Source organism: Rhinoderma darwinii, chromosome 3 (assembly GCF_050947455.1).
Source record: "Rhinoderma darwinii isolate aRhiDar2 chromosome 3, aRhiDar2.hap1, whole genome shotgun sequence".
NCBI classification, from domain to species: domain Eukaryota; kingdom Metazoa; phylum Chordata; class Amphibia; order Anura; family Rhinodermatidae; genus Rhinoderma; species Rhinoderma darwinii.
The window spans coordinates 414,038,305-414,061,895 of record NC_134689.1 but is presented as its reverse complement, the minus strand read 5'-3'; the positions used below and the strand labels follow the sequence as shown (position 1 = coordinate 414,061,895).

At 37.1% G+C, this 23,591-nt stretch overlaps 14 non-coding genes across 14 annotated transcripts; all 14 read right to left on the bottom strand.

The window, feature by feature from the left end:
* Positions 1-371: 371 nt before the first annotated feature.
* On the bottom strand, positions 372-443 carry TRNAQ-CUG (transfer RNA glutamine (anticodon CUG)). The gene has a single exon. It is a non-coding gene; the product is annotated as a tRNA-Gln (tRNA).
* A 617-nt stretch (positions 444-1,060) lies between these two features.
* Positions 1,061-1,132, bottom strand: TRNAQ-CUG (transfer RNA glutamine (anticodon CUG)). The gene has a single exon. It is a non-coding gene; the product is annotated as a tRNA-Gln (tRNA).
* Positions 1,133-2,439: 1,307 nt separating this feature from the next.
* TRNAQ-CUG (transfer RNA glutamine (anticodon CUG)) lies at positions 2,440-2,511 on the bottom strand. The gene has a single exon. It is a non-coding gene; the product is annotated as a tRNA-Gln (tRNA).
* A 617-nt stretch (positions 2,512-3,128) lies between these two features.
* On the bottom strand, positions 3,129-3,200 carry TRNAQ-CUG (transfer RNA glutamine (anticodon CUG)). Its single transcript has one exon. It is a non-coding gene; the product is annotated as a tRNA-Gln (tRNA).
* A 618-nt stretch (positions 3,201-3,818) lies between these two features.
* Positions 3,819-3,890, bottom strand: TRNAQ-CUG (transfer RNA glutamine (anticodon CUG)). The gene has a single exon. It is a non-coding gene; the product is annotated as a tRNA-Gln (tRNA).
* Positions 3,891-5,887: 1,997 nt separating this feature from the next.
* On the bottom strand, positions 5,888-5,959 carry TRNAQ-CUG (transfer RNA glutamine (anticodon CUG)). The gene has a single exon. It is a non-coding gene; the product is annotated as a tRNA-Gln (tRNA).
* Positions 5,960-8,638: 2,679 nt separating this feature from the next.
* TRNAQ-CUG (transfer RNA glutamine (anticodon CUG)) lies at positions 8,639-8,710 on the bottom strand. Its single transcript has one exon. It is a non-coding gene; the product is annotated as a tRNA-Gln (tRNA).
* Positions 8,711-11,015: 2,305 nt separating this feature from the next.
* On the bottom strand, positions 11,016-11,087 carry TRNAQ-CUG (transfer RNA glutamine (anticodon CUG)). The gene has a single exon. It is a non-coding gene; the product is annotated as a tRNA-Gln (tRNA).
* Positions 11,088-15,796: 4,709 nt separating this feature from the next.
* On the bottom strand, positions 15,797-15,868 carry TRNAQ-CUG (transfer RNA glutamine (anticodon CUG)). The gene has a single exon. It is a non-coding gene; the product is annotated as a tRNA-Gln (tRNA).
* A 617-nt stretch (positions 15,869-16,485) lies between these two features.
* Positions 16,486-16,557, bottom strand: TRNAQ-CUG (transfer RNA glutamine (anticodon CUG)). Its single transcript has one exon. It is a non-coding gene; the product is annotated as a tRNA-Gln (tRNA).
* Positions 16,558-17,862: 1,305 nt separating this feature from the next.
* Positions 17,863-17,934, bottom strand: TRNAQ-CUG (transfer RNA glutamine (anticodon CUG)). The gene has a single exon. It is a non-coding gene; the product is annotated as a tRNA-Gln (tRNA).
* A 2,684-nt stretch (positions 17,935-20,618) lies between these two features.
* TRNAQ-CUG (transfer RNA glutamine (anticodon CUG)) lies at positions 20,619-20,690 on the bottom strand. The gene has a single exon. It is a non-coding gene; the product is annotated as a tRNA-Gln (tRNA).
* Positions 20,691-21,996: 1,306 nt separating this feature from the next.
* Positions 21,997-22,068, bottom strand: TRNAQ-CUG (transfer RNA glutamine (anticodon CUG)). Its single transcript has one exon. It is a non-coding gene; the product is annotated as a tRNA-Gln (tRNA).
* Positions 22,069-23,374: 1,306 nt separating this feature from the next.
* Positions 23,375-23,446, bottom strand: TRNAQ-CUG (transfer RNA glutamine (anticodon CUG)). The gene has a single exon. It is a non-coding gene; the product is annotated as a tRNA-Gln (tRNA).
* Positions 23,447-23,591: the final 145 nt, after the last annotated feature.

Sequence of the window (23,591 nt, the reverse complement as noted above, 5' to 3'; positions counted from 1 at the left end):
TATGAATTTCAGTTGACTGAAAACTTAACTGTTGTAACCAGTGTCAGGCAGCTACTGCCAAGGCAAAAGGACTGTAAATTAGTTTCCAATTGGATAATCTACAATGTGGATCATACTAATTTCCAAGGTCTGTCTGTACTGAACACCCTACGAGCTGGAAGTAGAGCCAGTGTTTGCATTACATGCCATAAAAATACTCTTTAAATCTGTTAATTTTATATGCCCTCAAATACATTGGTTTAATTATCTCTACGAGAGAATATTATCACATTTTTTTTGTTGTTAAATCGTGTTTATGGCGTACAACAATCACTATCAATACAATACCTCATTGAAAAAGGATTACACTCAGAAGGAAGTAAACTGTGGCAAGGTCCCACCGAGAGTTGAACTCGGATTGCTGAATTCAGAGTCCAGAGTGCTAACCATTACACCACGGAACCCTTGACAATAGAGTGCAGTTTGGATATTTCTACTAAACAGGCAGTACGTGTAATTACAATAACAGGTCGGCTATCATTCAAAATCGACCTCCCACAATAATCAAGAGGGCATAGCTTCTGTGCCTGCATGATCACCAAGATGTACAATTATTTTCTATTGCGGTTATATAACAAAAGCTAGAACCCTGCATTTGGAAAGGGAAAATACTATTAACAACTCAATGGGAAAAAACTGGGAAATTAAATTATGAATTTCAGTTGACTGAAAACTTAACTGTTGTAACCAGTGTCAGGCAGCTACTGCCAAGGCAAAAGGACTGTAAATTAGTTTCCAATTGGATAATCTACAATGTGGATCATACTAATTTCCAAGGTCTGTCTGTACTGAACACCCTACGAGCTGGAAGTAGAGCCAGTGTTTGCATTACATGCCATAAAAAGACTCTTTAAATTTGTTAATTTTATATGCCCTCAAATACATTGGTTTAATTATCTCTACGAGAGAATATTATCACATTTTTTTTGTTGTTAAATCGTGTTTATGGCGTACAACAATCACTATCAATACAATACCTCATTGAAAAAGGATTACACTCAGAAGGAAGTAAACTGTGGCAAGGTCCCACCGAGAGTTGAACTCGGATTGCTGAATTCAGAGTCCAGAGTGCTAACCATTACACCATGGAACCCTTGACAATAGAGTGCAGTTTGGATATTTCTACTAAACAGGCAGTACGTGTAATTACAATAACAGGTCGGCTATCATTCAAAATCGACCTCCCACAATAATCAAGAGGGCATAGCTTCTGTGCCTGCATGATCACCAAGATGTACAATTATTTTCTATTGCGGTTATATAACAAAAGCTAGAACCCTGCATTTGGAAAGGGAAAATACTATTAACAACTCAATGGGAAAAAACTGGGAAATGAAATTATGAATTTCAGTTGACTGAAAACTTAACTGTTGTAACCAGTGTCAGGCAGCTACTGCCAAGGCAAAAAGACTGTAAATTAGTTTCCATTTGGATAATCTACTATGTGGATAATACTAATTTCCAAGGTCTGTCTGTACTGAACACCCTACGAGCTGGAAGTAGAGCCAGTGTTTGCATTACATGCCATAAAAAGACTCTTTAAATTTGTTAATTTTATATGCCCTCAAATACATTGGTTTAATTATCTCTACGAGAGAATATTATCACATTTTTTTTGTTGTTAAATCGTGTTTATGGCGTACAACAATCACTATCAATACAATACCTCATTGAAAAAGGATTACTGAGTGGAAGGAAGTAAACTGTGGCAAGGTCCCACCGAGAGTTGAACTCGGATTGCTGGATTCAGAGTCAAGAGTGCTAAACATTATACCATGGAACCCTTGACAATAGAGTGCAGTTTGGATATTTCTACTAAACAGGCAGTACGTGTAATTACAATAACAGGTCGGCTATCATTCAAAATCGACCTCCCACAATAATCAAGAGGGCATAGCTTCTGTGCCTGCATGATCACCAAGATGTACAATTAATTTATATTGCGGTTATATAACAAAAGCTAGTACCCTGCATTTGGAAAGGGAAAATACTATTAACAACTCAATGGGAAAAAACTGGGAAATGAAATTATGAATTTCAGTTGACTGAAAACTTAACTGTTGTAACCAGTGTCAGGCAGCTACTGCCAAGGCAAAAAGACTGTAAATTAGTTTCCATTTGGATAATCTACTATGTGGATAATACTAATTTCCAAGGTCTGTCTGTACTGAACACCCTACGAGTTGGAAGTAGAGCCAGTGTTTGCATTACATGCCATAAAAAGACTCTTTAAATTTGTTAATTTTATATGCCCTCAAATACATTGGTTTAATTATCTCTACGAGAGAATATTATCACATTTTTTTTGTTGTTAAATCGTGTTTATGGCGTACAACAATCACTATCAATACAATACCTCATTGAAAAAGGATTACACTCAGAAGGAAGTAAACTGTGGCAAGGTCCCACCGAGAGTTGAACTCGGATTGCTGGATTCAGAGTCCAGAGTGCTAACCATTACACCATGGAACCCTTGAGAATAAAGTGCAGTTTGGATATTTCTACTAAACAGGCAGTACGTGTAATTACAATAACAGGTCGGCTATCATTCAAAATCGACCTCCCACAATAATCAAGAGGGCATAGCTTCTGTGCCTACATGATCACCAAGATGTACAATTATTTTCTATTGCGGTTATATAACAAAAGCTAGAACCCTGCATTTGGAAAGGGAAAATACTATTAACAACTCAATGGGAAAAAACTGGGAAATGAAATTATGAATTTCAGTTGACTGAAAACTTAACTGTTGTAACCAGTGTCAGGCAGCTACTGCCAAGGCAAAAAGACTGTAAATTAGTTTCCATTTGGATAATCTACTATGTGGATAATACTAATTTCCAAGGTCTGTCTGTACTGAACACCCTACGAGCTGGAAGTAGAGCCAGTGTTTGCATTACATGCCATAAAAAGACTCTTTAAATTTGTTAATTTTATATGCCCTCAAATACATTGGTTTAATTATCTCTACGAGAGAATATTATCACATTTTTTTTGTTGTTAAATCGTGTTTATGGCGTACAACAATCACTATCAATACAATACCTCATTGAAAAAGGATTACACTCAGAAGGAAGTAAACTGTGGCAAGGTCCCACCGAGAGTTGAACTCGGATTGCTGGATTCAGAGTCCAGAGTGCTAACCATTACACCATGGAACCCTTGAGAATAAAGTGCAGTTTGGATATTTCTACTAAACAGGCAGTACGTGTAATTACAATAACAGGTCGGCTATCATTCAAAATCGACCTCCCACAATAATCAAGAGGGCATAGCTTCTGTGCCTACATGATCACCAAGATGTACAATTATTTTCTATTGCGGTTATATAACAAAAGCTAGAACCCTGCATTTGGAAAGGGAAAATACTATTAACAACTCAATGGGAAAAAACTGGGAAATGAAATTATGAATTTCAGTTGACTGAAAACTTAACTGTTGTAACCAGTGTCAGGCAGCTACTGCCAAGGCAAAAAGACTGTAAATTAGTTTCCATTTGGATAATCTACTATGTGGATAATACTAATTTCCAAGGTCTGTCTGTACTGAACACCCTACGAGCTGGAAGTAGAGCCAGTGTTTGCATTACATGCCATAAAAAGACTCTTTAAATTTGTTAATTTTATATGCCCTCAAATACATTGGTTTAATTATCTCTACGAGAGAATATTATCACATTTTTTTTGTTGTTAAATCGTGTTTATGGCGTACAACAATCACTATCAATACAATACCTCATTGAAAAAGGATTACTGAGTGGAAGGAAGTAAACTGTGGCAAGGTCCCACCGAGAGTTGAACTCGGATTGCTGGATTCAGAGTCCAGAGTGCTAACCATTATACCATGGAACCCTTGACAATAGAGTGCAGTTTGGATATTTCTACTAAACAGGCAGTACGTGTAATTACAATAACAGGTCGGCTATCATTCAAAATCGACCTCCCACAATAATCAAGAGGGCATAGCTTCTGTGCCTGCATGATCACCAAGATGTACAATTAATTTATATTGCGGTTATATAACAAAAGCTAGTACCCTGCATTTGGAAAGGGAAAATACTATTAACAACTCAATGGGAAAAAACTGGGAAATGAAATTATGAATTTCAGTTGACTGAAAACTTAACTGTTGTAACCAGTGTCAGGCAGCTACTGCCAAGGCAAAAAGACTGTAAATTAGTTTCCATTTGGATAATCTACTATGTGGATAATACTAATTTCCAAGGTCTGTCTGTACTGAACACCCTACGAGTTGGAAGTAGAGCCAGTGTTTGCATTACATGCCATAAAAAGACTCTTTAAATTTGTTAATTTTATATGCCCTCAAATACATTGGTTTAATTATCTCTACGAGAGAATATTATCACATTTTTTTTGTTGTTAAATCGTGTTTATGGCGTACAACAATCACTATCAATACAATACCTCATTGAAAAAGGATTACTGTGTGGAAGGAAGTAAACTGCGGCAAGCTCCCACCAAGAGTTGAACTCGGATTGCTGGATTCAGAGTCCAGAGTGCTAACCACTACACCATGGAACCGTTGACAATAGAGTGCAGTTTGGATATTTCTACTAAACAGGCAGTACGTGTAATTACAATAACAGGTCGGCTATCATTCAAAATCGACCTCCCACAATAATCAAGAGGGCATAGCTTCTGTGCCTGCATGATCACCAAGATGTACAATTATTTTCTATTGCGGTTATATAACAAAAGCTAGAACCCTGCATTTGGAAAGGGAAAATACTATTAACAACTCAATGGGAAAAAACTGGGAAATGAAATTATGAATTTCAGTTGACTGAAAACTTAACTGTTGTAACCAGTGTCAGGCAGCTACTGCCTAGGCAAAAAGACTGTAAATTAGTTTCCATTTGGATAATCTACAATGTGGATAATACTAATTTCCAAGGTCTGTCTGTACTGAACACCCTATGAGCTGGAAGTAGAGCCAGTGTTTGCATTACATGCCATAAAAAGACTCTTTAAGTTTGTTAATTTTATATGCCCTAAAATACATTGGTTTAATTATCTCTACGAGAGAATATTATCACATTTTTTTTGTTGTTAAATCGTGTTTATGGCGTACAGCAATCACTATCAATACAATACCTCATTGAAAAAGGATTACACTCAGAAGGAAGTAAACTGTGGCAAGGTCTCACTGAGAGTTGAGCTCGGATTGCTGGATTCAGAGTCCAGAGTGCTAACCATTACACCATGGAACCCTTGACAATAGAGTGCAGTTTGGATATTTCTACTAAACAGGCAGTACGTGTAATTACAATAACAGGTCGGCTATCATTCAAAATCGACCTCCCACAATAATCAAGAGGGCATAGCTTCTGTGCCTGCATGATCACTGAGATGTACAACTATTTTCTATTGCGGTTATATAACAAAAGCTAGAACCCTGCATTTGGAAAGGGAAAATACTATTACCAACTCAATGGGAAAAAACTGGGAAATGAAATTATGAATTTCAGTTGACTGAAAACTTAACTGTTGTAACCAGTGTCAGGCAGCTACTGCCAAGGCAAAAAGACTGTAAATTAGTTTCCATTTGGATAATCTACTATGTGGATAATACTAATTTCCAAGGTCTGTCTGTACTGAACACCCTACGAGCTGGAAGTAGAGCCAGTGTTTGCATTACATGCCATAAAAAGACTCTTTAAATTTGTTAATTTTATATGCCCTCAAATACATTGGTTTAATTATCTCTACGAGAGAATATTATCACATTTTTTTTGTTGTTAAATCGTGTTTATGGCGTACAACAATCACTATCAATACAATACCTCATTGAAAAAGGATTACTGAGTGGAAGGAAGTAAACTGTGGCAAGGTCCCACCGAGAGTTGAACTCGGATTGCTGGATTCAGAGTCCAGAGTGCTAACCATTATACCATGGAACCCTTGACAATAGAGTGCAGTTTGGATATTTCTACTAAACAGGCAGTACGTGTAATTACAATAACAGGTCGGCTATCATTCAAAATCGACCTCCCACAATAATCAAGAGGGCATAGCTTCTGTGCCTGCATGATCACCAAGATGTACAATTATTTTCTATTGCGGTTATATAACAAAAGCTAGAACCCTGCATTTGGAAAGGGAAAATACTATTAACAACTCAATGGGAAAAAACTGGGAAATTAAATTATGAATTTCAGTTGACTGAAAACTTAACTGTTGTAACCAGTGTCAGGCAGCTACTGCCTAGGCAAAAAGACTGTAAATTAGTTTCCATTTGGATAATCTACAATGTGGATAATACTAATTTCCAAGGTCTGTCTGTACTGAACACCCTATGAGCTGGAAGTAGAGCCAGTGTTTGCATTACATGCCATAAAAAGACTCTTTAAGTTTGTTAATTTTATATGCCCTAAAATACATTGGTTTAATTATCTCTACGAGAGAATATTATCACATTTTTTTTGTTGTTAAATCGTGTTTATGGCGTACAACAATCACTATCAATACAATACCTCATTGAAAAAGGATTACACTCAGAAGGAAGTAAACTGTGGCAAGGTCTCACCGAGAGTTGAGCTCGGATTGCTGGATTCAGAGTCCAGAGTGCTAACCATTACACCATGGAACCCTTGACAATAGAGTGCAGTTTGGATATTTCTACTAAACAGGCAGTACGTGTAATTACAATAACAGGTCGGCTATCATTCAAAATCGACCTCCCACAATAATCAAGAGGGCATAGCTTCTGTGCCTGCATGATCACTGAGATGTACAACTATTTTCTATTGCGGTTATATAACAAAAGCTAGAACCCTGCATTTGGAAAGGGAAAATACTATTACCAACTCAATGGGAAAAAACTGGGAAATGAAATTATGAATTTCAGTTGACTGAAAACTTAACTGTTGTAACCAGTGTCAGGCAGCTACTGCCAAGGCAAAAAGACTGTAAATTAGTTTCCATTTGGATAATCTACTATGTGGATAATACTAATTTCCAAGGTCTGTCTGTACTGAACACCCTACGAGCTGGAAGTAGAGCCAGTGTTTGCATTACATGCCATAAAAAGACTCTTTAAATTTGTTAATTTTATATGCCCTCAAATACATTGGTTTAATTATCTCTACGAGAGAATATTATCACATTTTTTTTGTTGTTAAATCGTGTTTATGGCGTACAACAATCACTATCAATACAATACCTCATTGAAAAAGGATTACACTCAGAAGGAAGTAAACTGTGGCAAGGTCTCACCGAGAGTTGAGCTCGGATTGCTGGATTCAGAGTCCAGAGTGCTAACCATTACACCATGGAACCCTTGACAATAGAGTGCAGTTTGGATATTTCTACTAAACAGGCAGTACGTGTAATTACAATAACAGGTCGGCTATCATTCAAAATCGACCTCCGACAATAATCAAGAGGGCATAGCTTCTGTGCCTGCATGATCACCAAGATGTACAATTAATTTATATTGCGGTTATATAACAAAAGCTAGTACCCTGCATTTGGAAAGGGAAAATACTATTAACAACTCAATGGGAAAAAACTGGGAAATGAAATTATGAATTTCAGTTGACTGAAAACTTAACTGTTGTAACCAGTGTCAGGCAGCTAATGCCAAGGCAAAAAGACTGTAAATTTGTTTCCAATTGGATAATCTACAATGTGGATCATACTAATTTCCAAGATCTGTCAGTACTGAACACCCTACGAGCTGGAAGTAGAGCCAGTGTTTGCATTACATGCCATAAAAAGACTCTTTAAGTTTGTTAATTTTATATGCCCTAAAATACATTGGTTTAATTATCTCTACGAGAGAATATTATCACATTTTTTTTGTTGTTAAATCGTGTTTATGGCGTACAACAATCACTATCAATACAATACCTCATTGAAAAAGGATTACACTCAGAAGGAAGTAAACTGTGGCAAGGTCTCACCGAGAGTTGAGCTCGGATTGCTGGATTCAGAGTCCAGAGTGCTAACCATTACACCATGGAACCCTTGACAATAGAGTGCAGTTTGGATATTTCTACTAAACAGGCAGTACGTGTAATTACAATAACAGGTCGGCTATCATTCAAAATCGACCTCCCACAATAATCAAGAGGGCATAGCTTCTGTGCCTGCATGATCACCAAGATGTACAATTAATTTATATTGCGGTTATATAACAAAAGCTAGTACCCTGCATTTGGAAAGGGAAAATACTATTAACAACTCAATGGGAAAAAACTGGGAAATTAAATTATGAATTTCAGTTGACTGAAAACTTAACTGTTGTAACCAGTGTCAGGCAGCTACTGCCAAGGCAAAAAGACTGTAAATTTGTTTCCAATTGGATAATCTACAATGTGGATCATACTAATTTCCAAGGTCTGTCTGTACTGAACACCCTACGAGCTGGAAGTAGAGCCAGTGTTTGCATTACATGCCATAAAAAGACTCTTTAAGTTTGTTAATTTTATATGCCCTCAAATACATTGGTTTAATTATCTCTACGAGAGAATATTATCACATTTTTTTTGTTGTTAAATCGTGTTTATGGCGTACAACAATCACTATCAATACCTCATTGTAAAAGGATTACACTCAGAAGGAAGTAAACTGCGGCAAGGTCCCACCAAGAGTTGAACTCGGATTGCTGGATTCAGAGTCCAGAGTGCTAACCATTACACCATGGAACCCTTGACAATAGAGTGCAGTTTGGATATTTCTACTAAACAGGCAGTACGTGTAATTACAATAACAGGTCGGCTATCATTTAAAATCGACCTCCCACAATAATCAAGAGGGCATAGCTTCTGTGCCTGCATGATCACCAAGATGTACAATTATTTTCTATTGCGGTTATATAACAAAAGCTAGAACCCTGCATTTGGAAAGGGAAAATACTATTAATAACTCAATGGGAAAAAACTGGGAAATGAAATTATGAATTTCAGTTGACTGAAAACTTAACTGTTGTAACCAGTGTCAGGCAGCTACTGCCAAGGCAAAAAGACTGTAAATTAGTTTCCAATTTGATAATCTACAATGTGGATCATACTAATTTCCAAGGTCTGTCTGTACTGAACACCCTACGAGCTGGAAGTAGAGCCAGTGTTTGCATTACATGCCATAAAAAGACTCTTTAAATTTGTTAATTTTATATGCCCTCAATTACATTGGTTTAATTATCTGTACAAGAGAATATTATCAAATTTTTTGTTGTTGTTAAATCGTGTTTATGGCGTACAACAATCACTATCAATACCTCATTGTAAAAGGATTACACTCAGAAGGAAGTAAACTGTGGCAAGGTCCCACTGAGAGTTGACCTCGGATTGCTTGATTCAGAGTCCAGAGTGCTAACCATTACACCATGGAACCCCTGACAATAGAGTGCAGTTTGGATATTTCTACTAAACAGGCAGTACGTGTAATTACAATAACAGGTCGGCTATCATTCAAAATCGACCTCCCACAATAATCAAGAGGGCATAGCTTCTGTGCCTGCATGATCACCAAGATGTACAATTATTTTCTATTGCGGTTATATAACAAAAGCTAGAACCCTGCATTTGGAAAGGGAAAATACTATTAACAACTCAATGGGAAAAAACTGGGAAATGAAATTATGAATTTCAGTTGACTGAAAACTTAACTGTTGTAACCAGTGTCAGGCAGCTACTGCCAAGGCAAAAAGACTGTAAATTAGTTTCCAATTGGATAATCTACAATGTGGATCATACTAATTTCCAAGGTCTGTCTGTACTGAACACACTACGAGCTGGAAGTAGAGCCAGTGTTTGCATTACATGCCATAAAAAGACTCTTTAAATTTGTTAATTTTATATGCCCTCAATTACATTGGTTTAATTATCTCTACGAGAGAATATTATCAAATTTTTTTTGTTGTTAAATCGTGTTTATGGCGTACAACAATCACTATCAATACCTCATTGTAAAAGGATTACACTCAGAAGGAAGTAAACTGTGCCAAGGTCCCACCGAGAGTTGAACTCGGATTGCTGGATTCAGAGTCCAGACCATTACACCATGGAACCCTTGACAATAGAGTGCAGTTTGGATATTTCTACTAAACAGGCAGTACGTGTAATTACAATAACAGGTCGGCTATCATTCAAAATCGACCTCCCACAATAATCAAGAGGGCATAGCTTCTGTGCCTGCATGATCACCAAGATGTACAATTATTTTCTATTGCGGTTATATAACAAAAGCTAGAACCCTGCATTTGGAAAGGGAAAATACTATTAACAACTCAATGGGAAAAAACTGGGAAATGAAATTATGAATTTCAGTTGACTGAAAACTTAAGGGTATGTGCACACACACTAATTACGTCCGTAATTGACGGACGTATTTCGGCCGCAAGTCCCGGACCGAACACACTGCAGGGAGCCGGGCTCCTAGCATCATACTTATGTACGACGCTAGGAGTCCCTGCCTCGCTGCAGGACAACTGTCCCGTACTGTAAACATGATTATACTACGGGACAGTTGTCCTGCAGCAAGGCAGGGACTCCTAGCGTCGTACATAAGTATGATGCTAGGAGCCCGGCTCCCTGCACTGTGTTCGGTCCGGGACTTGCGGCCGAAATACGTCCGTTCCTTACGGACGTAATTAGTGTGTGTGCACATACCCTAACTGTTGTAACCAGTGTCAGGCAGCTACTGCCAAGCCAAAAAGACTGTAAATTAGTTTCCAATTGGATAATCTACAATGTGGATCATACTAATTTCCAAGGTCTGTCTGTACTGAACACCCTACGAGCTGGAAGTAGAGCCAGTGTTTGCATTACATGCCATAAAAAGACTCTTTAAATTTGTTGATTTTATATGCCCTCAATTACATTGGTTTAATTATCTCTACGAGAGAATATTATCACATTTTTTTTGTTGTTAAATCGTGTTTATGGCGTACAACAATCACTATCAATACCTCATTGTAAAAGGATTACACTCAGAAGGAAGTAAACTGTGGCAAGGTCCCACCGAGAGTTGAACTCGGATTGCTGGATTCAGAGTCCAGATTGCTAACCATTACACCATGGAACCCTTGACAATAGAGTGCAGTTTGGATATTTCTACTAAACAGGCAGTACGTGTAATTACAATAACAGGTCGGCTATCATTCAAAATCGACCTCCCACAATAATCAAGAGGGCATAGCTTCTGTGCCTGCATGATCACCAAGATGTACAATTATTTTCTATTGCGGTTATATAACAAAAGCTAGAACCCTGCATTTGGAAAGGGAAAATACTATTAACAACTCAATGGGAAAAAACTGGGAAATGAAATTATGAATTTCAGTTGACTGAAAACTTAACTTTTGTAACCAGTGTCAGGCAGCTACTGCCAAGGCAAAAAGACTGTAAATTAGTTTCCAATTGGATAATCTACAATGTGCATCATACTAATTTCCAAGGTCTGTCTGTACTGAACACCCTACGAGCTGGAAGTAGAGCCAGTGTTTGCATTACGTGCCATAAAAAGACTCTTTAAATTTGTTAATTTTATATGCTCTCAATTACATTGGTTTAATTATCTCTACGAGAGAATATGATCACATTTTTTTTGTTGTTAAATCGTGTTTATGGCGTACAACAATCACTATCAATACCTCATTGTAAAAGGATTACACTCAGAAGGAATTAAACTGTGCCAAGGTCCCACCGAGAGTTGAACTCGGATTGCTTGATTCAGAGTCCAGACCATTACACCATGGAACCCTTGACAATAGAGTGCAGTTTGGATATTTCTACTAAACAGGCAGTACGTGTAATTACAATAACAGGTCGGCTATCATTCAAAATCGACCTCCCACAATAATCAAGAGGGCATAGCTTCTGTGCCTGCATGATCACCAAGATGTACAATTATTTTCTATTGCGGTTATATAACAAAAGCTAGAACCCTGCATTTGGAAAGGGAAAATACTATTAACAACTCAATGGGAAAAAACTGGGAAATGAAATTATGAATTTCAGTTGACTGAAAACTTAACTTTTGTAACCAGTGTCAGGCAGCTACTGCCAAGGCAAAAAGACTGTAAATTAGTTTCCAATTGGATAATCTACAATGTGCATCATACTAATTTCCAAGGTCTGTCTGTACTGAACACCCTACGAGCTGGAAGTAGAGCCAGTGTTTGCATTACGTGCCATAAAAAGACTCTTTAAATTTGTTAATTTTATATGCTCTCAATTACATTGGTTTAATTATCTCTACGAGAGAATATGATCACATTTTTTTTGTTGTTAAATCGTGTTTATGGCGTACAACAATCACTATCAATACCTCATTGTAAAAGGATTACACTCAGAAGGAATTAAACTGTGCCAAGGTCCCACCGAGAGTTGAACTCGGATTGCTTGATTCAGAGTCCAGACCATTACACCATGGAACCCTTGACAATAGAGTGCAGTTTGGATATTTCTACTAAACAGGCAGTACGTGTAATTACAATAACAGGTCGGCTATCATTCAAAATCGACCTCCCACAATAATCAAGAGGGCATTGCTTCTGTGCCTGCATGATCACCAAGATGTACAATTAATTTCTATTGCGGTTATATAACAAAAGCTAGTACCCTGCATTTGGAAAGGGAAAATACTATTAACAACTCAATGGGAAAAAACTAGGAAATTAAATTATGAATTTCAGTTGACTGAAAACTTAACTGTTGTAACCAGTGTCAGGCAGCTACTGCGAAGGCAAAAAGACTGTAAATTAGTTTCCATTTGGATAATCTACTATGTGGATAATACTAATTTCCAAGGTCTGTCTGTACTGAACACCCTACGAGCTGGAAGTAGAGCCAGTGTTTGCATTACATGCCATAAAAAGACTCTTTAAATTTGTTAATTTTATATGCCCTCAAATACATTGGTTTAATTATCTCTACGAGAGAATATTATCAAATTTTTTATGTTGTTAATTCGTGTTTATGGCATACAACAATCACTATCAATACAATACCTCATTGAAAAAGGATTACACTCAGAAGGAAGTAAACTGTGGCAAGGTCCCACGAGAGATGAACTCGGATTGCTGGATTCAGAGTCCAGAGTGCTAACCGTTACACCATGGAACCCTTGACAATAGAGTGCAGTTTGGATATTTCTACTAAACAGGCAGTACGTGTAATTACAATAACAGGTCGGCTATCATTCAAAATCGACCTCCCACAATAATCAAGAGGGCATAGCTTCTGTGCCTGCATGATCACCAAGATGTACAATTATTTTCTATTGCGGTTATATAACAAAAGCTAGAACCCTGCATTTGGAAAGGGAAAATACTATTAACAACTCAATGGGAAAAAACTGGGAAATGCAATTATGAATTTCAGTTGACTGAAAACTTAACTGTTGTAACCAGTGTCAGGCAGCTACTGCCAAGGCAAAAAGACCGTAAATTAGTTTCCAATTGGATAATCTACAATGTGGATCATACTAATTTCCAAGGTCTGTCTGTACTGAACACCCTACGAGCTGGAAGTAGAGCCAGTGTTTGCATTACGTGCCATAAAAAGACTCTTTAAATTTGTTAATTTTATATGCTCTCAATTACATTGGTTTAATTATCTCTACGAGAGAATATGATCACATTTTTTTTGTTGTTAAATCGTGTTTATGGCGTACAACAATCACTATCAATACCTCATTGTAAAAGGATTACACTCAGAAGGAAGTAAACTGTGGCAAGGTCCCACCGAGAGTTGACCTCGGATTGCTGGATTCAGAGTGCTAACCATTACACCATGGAACCCTTGACAATAGAGTGCAGTTTGGATATTTCTACTAAACAGGCAGTACGTGTAATTACAATAACAGGTCGGCTATCATTCAAATTCGACCTCCCACAATAATCAAGAGGGCATAGCTTCTGTGCCTGCATGATCACCAAGATGAACAATTATTTTCTATTGCAGTTATATAACAAAAGCTAGAACCCTGCATTTGGAAAGGGAAAATACTATTAACAACTCAATGGGAAAAAACTGGGAAATGAAATTATGAATTTCAGTTGACTGAAAACTTAACTGTTGTAACCAGTGTCAGGCAGCTACTGCCAAGGCAAAAAGACTGTAAATTAGTTTCCAATTGGATAATCTACAATGTGGATCATACTAATTTCCAAGGTCTGTCTGTACTGAACACCCTACGAGCTGGAAGTAGACCCAGTGTTTGCATTACATGCCATAAAAAAGACTCTTTAAATTTGTTAATTTTATATGCCCTCAATTACATTGGTTTAATTATCTCTACGAGAGAATATTATTACATTTTTTTTGTTGTTAAATCGTGTTTATGGCGTACAACAATCACTATCAATACAATACCTCATTGAAAAAGGATTACACTCAGAAGGAATTAATTTGTGGCAACGTCCCACCAAGAATTGAACTTGGATTGCTGGATTCAGAGTCCAGAGTGCTATCTATTACACTATGTAACCCTCGACAATAGAGTGCAGTTTGGATATTTCTACTAAACAGGCAGTACGTGTAATTACAATAACAGGTCGGCTATCATTCAAAATCGACCTCCCACAATAATCAAGAGGGCATAGCTTCTGTGCCTGCCTGATCACCAAGATGTACTATTATTTTCTATTGCGGTTATATAAAAAAAGCTAGAACCCTGCATTTGGAAAGGAAAAATACTATTAACAACTCAATGGGAAAAAACTGGGAAATGAAATTATGAATTTCAGTTGACTGAAAACTTAACTGTTGTAACCAGTGTAAGGCAGCTACTGCCAAGGCAAAAATACTGTAAATTAGTTTCCATTTGGATAATCTACAATGTGGATAATACTAATTACCAAGGTCTGTCTGTACTGAACACACTACGAGCTGGAAGTAGAGCCAGTGTTTGCATTACATGCATAAAAAGACTCTTTAAATTTGTTAATTTTATATGCCCTCAATTACATTGGTTTAATTATCTCTACAAGAGAATATTATCACATTTTTTTTGTTGTTAAATCGTGTTTATGGCGTACAACAATCACTATCAATACAATACCTCATTGAAAAAGGATTACACTCAGAAGGAAGTAAACTGTGGCAAGGTCCCACCGATGGTTGAACTTGGATTGCTGGATTCAGAGTCCAGAGTGCTAACCATTACACCATGGAACCCTTGACAATCGAGTGCAGTTTGGATATTTCTACTAAACAGGCAGTACGTGTAATTACAATAACAGGTCAGCTATCATTCAAAATCGACCTCCCAAAATAATCAAGAGGGTATAGCTTCTGTGCCTACATGATCACCAAGATGTACAATTATTTTCTATTGCGGTTATGTAACAAAAGCTAGAACCCTGCATTTGGAAAGGGAAAATACTATTAACAACTCAATGGGAAAAAACTGGGAAATGAAATTATGAATTTCAGTTGACTGAAAACGTAACTTTTGTAACCAGTGTCAGTCAGCTACTGCCAAGGCAAAAAGACTGTAAATTAGTTTCCATTTGGATAATCTACTATGTGGATAATACTAATTTCCAAGGTCTGTCTGTACTGAACACCCTACGAGCTGGAAGTAGAGCCAGTATTTGCATTACATGCCACAAAAAGACTCTTTAAATTTGTTAATTTTATATGCCCTCAAATACATTGGTTTAATTATCTCTACGAGAGAATATTATCACATTTTCTTTGTTGTTAAATCGTGCTTATGGCGTACAACAATCACTATCAATACCTCATTGTAAAAGGATTACACTCAGAAGGAAGTAAACTGTGGCAAGGTCCCACCGAGAGTTGAACTCGGATTGCTGAATTCAGAGTCCAGAGTGCTAACCATTACACCATGGAACCCTTGACAATAGAGTGCAGTTTGGATATATCTACTAAACAGGCAGTACGTGTAATTACAATAACAGGTCGGCTATCATTCAAAATCGACCTCCCACAATAATCAAGAGGGCACAGCTTCTGTGCCTGCAAGATCACCAAGATGTACAATTATTTTCTATTGCGGTTATATAACAAAAGCTAGAACCCTGCATTTGGAAAGTGAAAATACTATTAACAACTCAATGGGAAAAAACTGGGAAATTAAATTATAAATTTCAGTTGACTGAAAACTTAACTGTTGTAACCAGTGTCAGGCAGCTACTGCCAAGGCAAAAAGACTGTAAATTAGTTTCCATTTGGATAATCTACTATGTGGATAATACTAATTTCCTAGGTCTGTCTGTACTGAACACCCTACGAGCTGGAAGTAGAGCCAGTATTTGCATTACATGCCATAAAAAGTCTCTTTAAATTTGTTAATTTTATATGCCCTCAAATACATTGGTTTAATTATCTCTACGAGAGAATATTATCACATTTTTTTTGTTGTTAAATCGTGTTTATGGCGTACAACAATCACTATCAATACAATACCTCATTGAAAAAGGATTACACTGAGAAGGAAGTAAACTGTGGCAAGGTCCCACCGAGAGTTGAACTTGGATTGCTGGATTCAGAGTCCAGAGTGCTAACCATTACACCATGGAACCCTTGACAATAGAGTGCAGTTTGGATATTTCTACTAAACAGGCAGTACGTGTAATTACAATAACAGGTCGGCTATCATTCAAAATCGACCTCCCACAATAATCAAGAGGGCATAGCTTCTGTGCCTACATGATCACCAAGATGTACAATTATTTTCTATTGCGGTTATATAACAAAAGCTAGAACCCTGCATTTGGAAAGGGAAAATACTATTAACAACTCAATGGGAAAAAACTGGGAAATGAAATTATGAATTTCAGTTGACTGAAAACTTAACTGTTATAACCAGTGTCAGGCAGCTACTGCCAAGGCAAAAAGACTGTAAATTAGTTTCCATTTGGATAATCTACTATGTGGATAATACTAATTTCCAAGGTCTGTCTGTACTGAACACCCTACGAGCTGGAAGTAGAGCCAGTGTTTGCATTACATGCCATAAAAAGACTCTTTAAATTTGTTAATTTTATATGCCCTCAAATACATTGGTTTAATTATCTCTACGAGAGAATATTATCACATTTTTTTTGTTGTTAAATCGTGTTTATGGCGTACAACAATCACTATCAATACAATACCTCATTGAAAAAGGATAACACTCAGAAGGAAGTAAACTGTGGTAAGGTCCCACCGAGAGTGGAACTCGGATTGCTGGATTCAGAGTGCAGAGTGCTAACCATTACACCATGGAACCCTTGACAATAGAGTGCAGTTTGAATATTTCTACTAAACAGGCAGTACGTGTAATTACAATAACAGGTCGGCTATCATTCAAAATCGACCTCCCACAATAATCAAGAGGGCATAGCTTCTGTGCCTGCATGATCACCAAGATGTACAATTATTTTCTATTGCGGTTATATACTAAAAGCTAGAACCCTGCATTTGGAAAGGGAAAATACTATTAACAACTCAATGGGAAAAAACTGGGAAATGAAATTATGAATTTCAGTTGACTGAAAACTTAACTGTTGTAACCAGTGTCAGGCAGCTACTGCCAAGGCAAAAAGACTGTAAATTAGTTTCCATTTGGATAATCTACAATGTGGATAATACTAATTTCCAAGGTCTGTCTGTACTGAACACCCTACGAGCTGGAAGTAGAGCCAGTGTTTGCATTACATGCCATAAAAAGACTCTTTAAATTTGTTAATTTTATATGCCCTCAAATACATTGGTTTAATTATCTCTACGAGAGAATATTATCACATTTTTTTGTTGTTAAATCGTGTTTATGGCGTACAACAATCACTATCAATACAACACCTCATTGAAAAAGGATTACACTAAGAAGGAGGTAAACTGTGGCAAGGTCCCACCAAGAGTTGAACTCGGATTGCTGGATTCAGAGTCCAGAGTGCTAACCATTACACCATGGAACCCTTGAAAATAGAGTGTAGTTTGGATATTTCTACTAAACAGGCAGTACGTGTAATTACAATAACAGGTCGGCTATCATTCAAAATCGACCTCCCACAATAATCAAGAGGGCATAGCTTCTGTGCCTGCATGATCACCAAGATGTACAATTATTTTCTATTGCGGTTATATAACAAAAGCTAGAACCCTGCATTTGGAAAGTGAAAATACTATTAACAACTCAATGGGAAAAAACTGGGAAATTAAATTATAAATTTCAGTTGACTGAAAACTTAACTGTTGTAACCAGTGTCAGGCAGCTACTGCCAAGGCAAAAAGACTGTAAATTAGTTTCCATTTGGATAATCTACAATGTGGATAATACTAATTTCCAAGGTCTGCCTGTACTGAACACCCTACGAGCTGGAAGTAGAGCCAGTGTTTGCATTACATGCCATAAAAAGACTCTTTAAATTTGTTAATTTTATATGCCCTCAATTACATTGGTTTAATTATCTCTACGAGAGAATATTATCACATTTTTTGTTGTTGTTAAATCGTGTTTATGGTGTACAACAATCACTATCAATACAATACCTCATTGAAAAAGGATAACACTCAGAAGGAAGTAAACTGTGGCAAGGTCCCACCGAGAGTGGAACTGGGATTGCTGGATTCAGAGTGCAGAGTGCTAACCATTACACCATGGAACCCTTGACAATAGAGTGCAGTTTGAATATTTCTACTAAACAGGCAGTACGTGTAATTACAATAACAGGTCGGCTATCATTCAAAATCGACCTCCCACAATAATCAAGAGGGCATAGCTTCTGTGCCTGCATGATCACCAAGATGTACAATTATTTTCTATTGCGGTTATATACTAAAAGCTAGAACCCTGCATTTGGAAAGGGAAAATACTATTAACAACTCAATGGGAAAAAACTGGGAAATGAAATTATGAATTTCAGTTGACTGAAAACTTAACTGTTGTAACCAGTGTCAGGCAGCTACTGCCAAGGCAAAAAGACTGTAAATTAGTTTCCATTTGGATAATCTACAATGTGGATAATACTAATTTCCAAGGTCTGTCTGTACTGAACACCCTACGAGCTGGAAGTAGAGCCAGTGTTTGCATTACATGCCATAAAAAGACTCTTTAAATTTGTTAATTTTATATGCCCTCAAATACATTGGTTTAATTATCTCTACGAGAGAATATTATCACATTTTTTTGTTGTTAAATCGTGTTTATGGCGTACAACAATCACTATCAATACAACACCTCATTGAAAAAGGATTACACTAAGAAGGAGGTAAACTGTGGCAAGGTCCCACCAAGAGTTGAACTCGGATTGCTGGATTCAGAGTCCAGAGTGCTAACCATTACACCATGTAACCCTTGAAAATAGAGTGTAGTTTGGATATTTCTACTAAACAGGCAGTACGTGTAATTACAATAACAGGTCGGCTATCATTCAAAATCGACCTCCCACAATAATCAAGAGGGCATAGCTTCTGTGCCTGCATGATCACCAAGATGTACAATTATTTTCTATTGCGGTTATATAACAAAAGCTAGAACCCTGCATTTGGAAAGTGAAAATACTATTAACAACTCAATGGGAAAAAACTGGGAAATTAAATTATAAATTTCAGTTGACTGAAAACTTAACTGTTGTAACCAGTGTCAGGCAGCTACTGCCAAGGCAAAAAGACTGTAAATTAGTTTCCATTTGGATAATCTACAATGTGGATAATACTAATTTCCAAGGTCTGCCTGTACTGAACACCCTACGAGCTGGAAGTAGAGCCAGTGTTTGCATTACATGCCATAAAAAGACTCTTTAAATTTGTTAATTTTATATGCCCTCAATTACATTGGTTTAATTATCTCTACGAGAGAATATTATCACATTTTTTGTTGTTGTTAAATCGTGTTTATGGTGTACAACAATCACTATCAATACAATACCTCATTGAAAAAGGATAACACTCAGAAGGAAGTAAACTGTGGCAAGGTCCCACCGAGAGTGGAACTGGGATTGCTGGATTCAGAGTGCAGAGTGCTAACCATTACACCATGGAACCCTTGACAATAGAGTGCAGTTTGGATATTTCTACTAAACAGGCAGTACGTGTAATTACAATAACAGGTCGGCTATCATTCAAAATCGACCTCCCACAATAATCAAGAGGGCATAGCTTCTGTGCCTGCATGATCACCAAGATGTACAATTATTTTCTATTGCGGTTATATAACAAAAGCTAGAACCCTGCATTTGGAAAGGGAAAATACTATTAACAACTCAATGGGAAAAAACTGGAAAATGAAATTATGAATTTCAGTTGACTGAAAACTTAACTGTTGTAACCAGTGTCAGGCAGCTACTGCCAAGGCAAAAGGACTGTAAATTAGTTTCCAATTGGATAATCTACAATGTGGATCATACTAATTTCCAAGGTCTGTCTGTACTGAACACCCTACGAGCTGGAAGTAGAGCCAGTGTTTGCATTACATGCCATAAAAAGACTCTTTAAATTTGTTAATTTTATATGCCCTCAAATACATTGGTGTAATTATCTCTACGAGAGAATATTATCACATTTTTTTGTTGTTAAATCGTGTTTATGGCGTACAACAATCACTATCAATACAACACCTCATTGAAAAAGGATTACACTAAGAAGGAGGTAAACTGTGGCAAGGTCCCACCAAGAGTTGAACTCGGATTGCTGGATTCAGAGTCCAGAGTGCTAACCATTACACCATGGAACCCTTGAAAATAGAGTGTAGTTTGGATATTTCTACTAAACAGGCAGTACGTGTAATTACAATAACAGGTCGGCTATCATTCAAAATCGACCTCCCACAATAATCAAGAGGGCATAGCTTCTGTGCCTGCATGATCACCAAGATGTACAATTATTTTCTATTGCGGTTATATAACAAAAGCTAGAACCCTGCATTTGGAAAGTGAAAATACTATTAACAACTCAATGGGAAAAAACTGGGAAATTAAATTATAAATTTCAGTTGACTGAAAACTTAACTGTTGTAACCAGTGTCAGGCAGCTACTGCCAAGGCAAAAAGACTGTAAATTAGTTTCCATTTGGATAATCTACAATGTGGATAATACTAATTTCCAAGGTCTGCCTGTACTGAACACCCTACGAGCTGGAAGTAGAGCCAGTGTTTGCATTACATGCCATAAAAAGACTCTTTAAATTTGTTAATTTTATATGCCCTCAATTACATTGGTTTAATTATCTCTACGAGAGAATATTATCACATTTTTTGTTGTTGTTAAATCGTGTTTATGGTGTACAACAATCACTATCAATACAATACCTCATTGAAAAAGGATAACACTCAGAAGGAAGTAAACTGTGGCAAGGTCCCACCGAGAGTGGAACTGGGATTGCTGGATTCAGAGTGCAGAGTGCTAACCATTACACCATGGAACCCTTGACAATAGAGTGCAGTTTGGATATTTCTACTAAAGAGGCAGTACGTGTAATTACAATAACAGGTCGGCTATCATTCAAAATCGACCTCCCACAATAATCAAGAGGGCATAGCTTCTGTGCCTGCATGATCACCAAGATGTACAATTATTTTCTATTGCGGTTATATACTAAAAGCTAGAACCCTGCATTTGGAAAGGGAAAATACTATTAACAACTCAATGGGAAAAAACTGGGAAATGAAATTATGAATTTCAGTTGACTGAAAACTTAACTGTTGTAACCAGTGTCAGGCAGCTACTGCCAAGGCAAAAAGACTGTAAATTAGTTTCCATTTGGATAATCTACAATGTGGATAATACTAATTTCCAAGGTCTCTCTGTACTGAACACCCTACGAGCTGGAAGTAGAGCCAGTGTTTGCATTACATGCCATAAAAAGACTCTTTAAATTTGTTAATTTTATATGCCCTCAAATACATTGGTTTAATTATCTCTACGAGAGAATATTATCACATTTTTTTGTTGTTAAATCGTGTTTATGGCGTACAACAATCACTATCAATACAACACCTCATTGAAAAAGGATTACACTAAGAAGGAGGTAAACTGTGGCAAGGTCCCACCAAGAGTTGAACTCGGATTGCTGGATTCAGAGTCCAGAGTGCTAACCATTACACCATGGAACCCTTGAAAATAGAGTGTAGTTTGGATATTTCTACTAAACAGGCAGTACGTGTAATTACAATAACAGGTCGGCTATCATTCAAAATCGACCTCCCACAATAATCAAGAGGGCATAGCTTCTGTGCCTGCATGATCACCAAGATGTACAATTATTTTCTATTGCGGTTATATAACAAAAGCTAGAACCCTGCATTTGGAAAGTGAAAATACTATTAACAACTCAATGGGAAAAAACTGGGAAATTAAATTATAAATTTCAGTTGACTGAAAACTTAACTGTTGTAACCAGTGTCAGGCAGCTACTGCCAAGGCAAAAAGACTGTAAATTAGTTTCCATTTGGATAATCTACAATGTGGATAATACTAATTTCCAAGGTCTGCCTGTACTGAACACCCTACGAGCTGGAAGTAGAGCCAGTGTTTGCATTACATGCCATAAAAAGACTCTTTAAATTTGTTAATTTTATATGCCCTCAATTACATTGGTTTAATTATCTCTACGAGAGAATATTATCACATTTTTTGTTGTTGTTAAATCGTGTTTATGGTGTACAACAATCACTATCAATACAATACCTCATTGAAAAAGGATAACACTCAGAAGGAAGTAAACTGTGGCAAGGTCCCACCGAGAGTGGAACTGGGATTGCTGGATTCAGAGTGCAGAGTGCTAACCATTACACCATGGAACCCTTGACAATAGAGTGCAGTTTGGATATTTCTACTAAACAGGCAGTACGTGTAATTACAATAACAGGTCGGCTATCATTCAAAATCGACCTCCCACAATAATCAAGAGGGCATAGCTTCTGTGCCTGCATGATCACCAAGATGTACAATTATTTTCTATTGCGGTTATATAACAAAAGCTAGAACCCTGCATTTGGAAAGGGAAAATACTATTAACAACTCAATGGGAAAAAACTGGGAAATGAAATTATGAATTTCAGTTGACTGAAAACTTAACTGTTGTAACCAGTGTCAGGCAGCTACTGCCAAGGCAAAAGGACTGTAAATTAGTTTCCAATTGGATAATCTACAATGTGGATCATACTAATTTCCAAGGTCTGTCTGTACTGAACACCCTACGAGCTGGAAGTAGAGCCAGTGTTTGCATTACATGCCATAAAAAGACTCTTTAAATTTGTTAATTTTATATGCCCTCAAATACATTGGTTTAATTATCTCTACGAGAGAATATTATCACATTTTTTTGTTGTTAAATCGTGTTTATGGCGTACAACAATCACTATCAATACAACACCTCATTGAAAAAGGATTACACTAAGAAGGAGGTAAACTGTGGCAAGGTCCCACCAAGAGTTGAACTCGGATTGCTGGATTCAGAGTCCAGAGTGCTAACCATTACACCATGGAACCCTTGAAAATAGAGTGTAGTTTGGATATTTCTACTAAACAGGCAGTACGTGTAATTACAATAACAGGTCGGCTATCATTCAAAATCGACCTCCCACAATAATCAAGAGGGCATAGCTTCTGTGCCTGCATGATCACCAAGATGTAC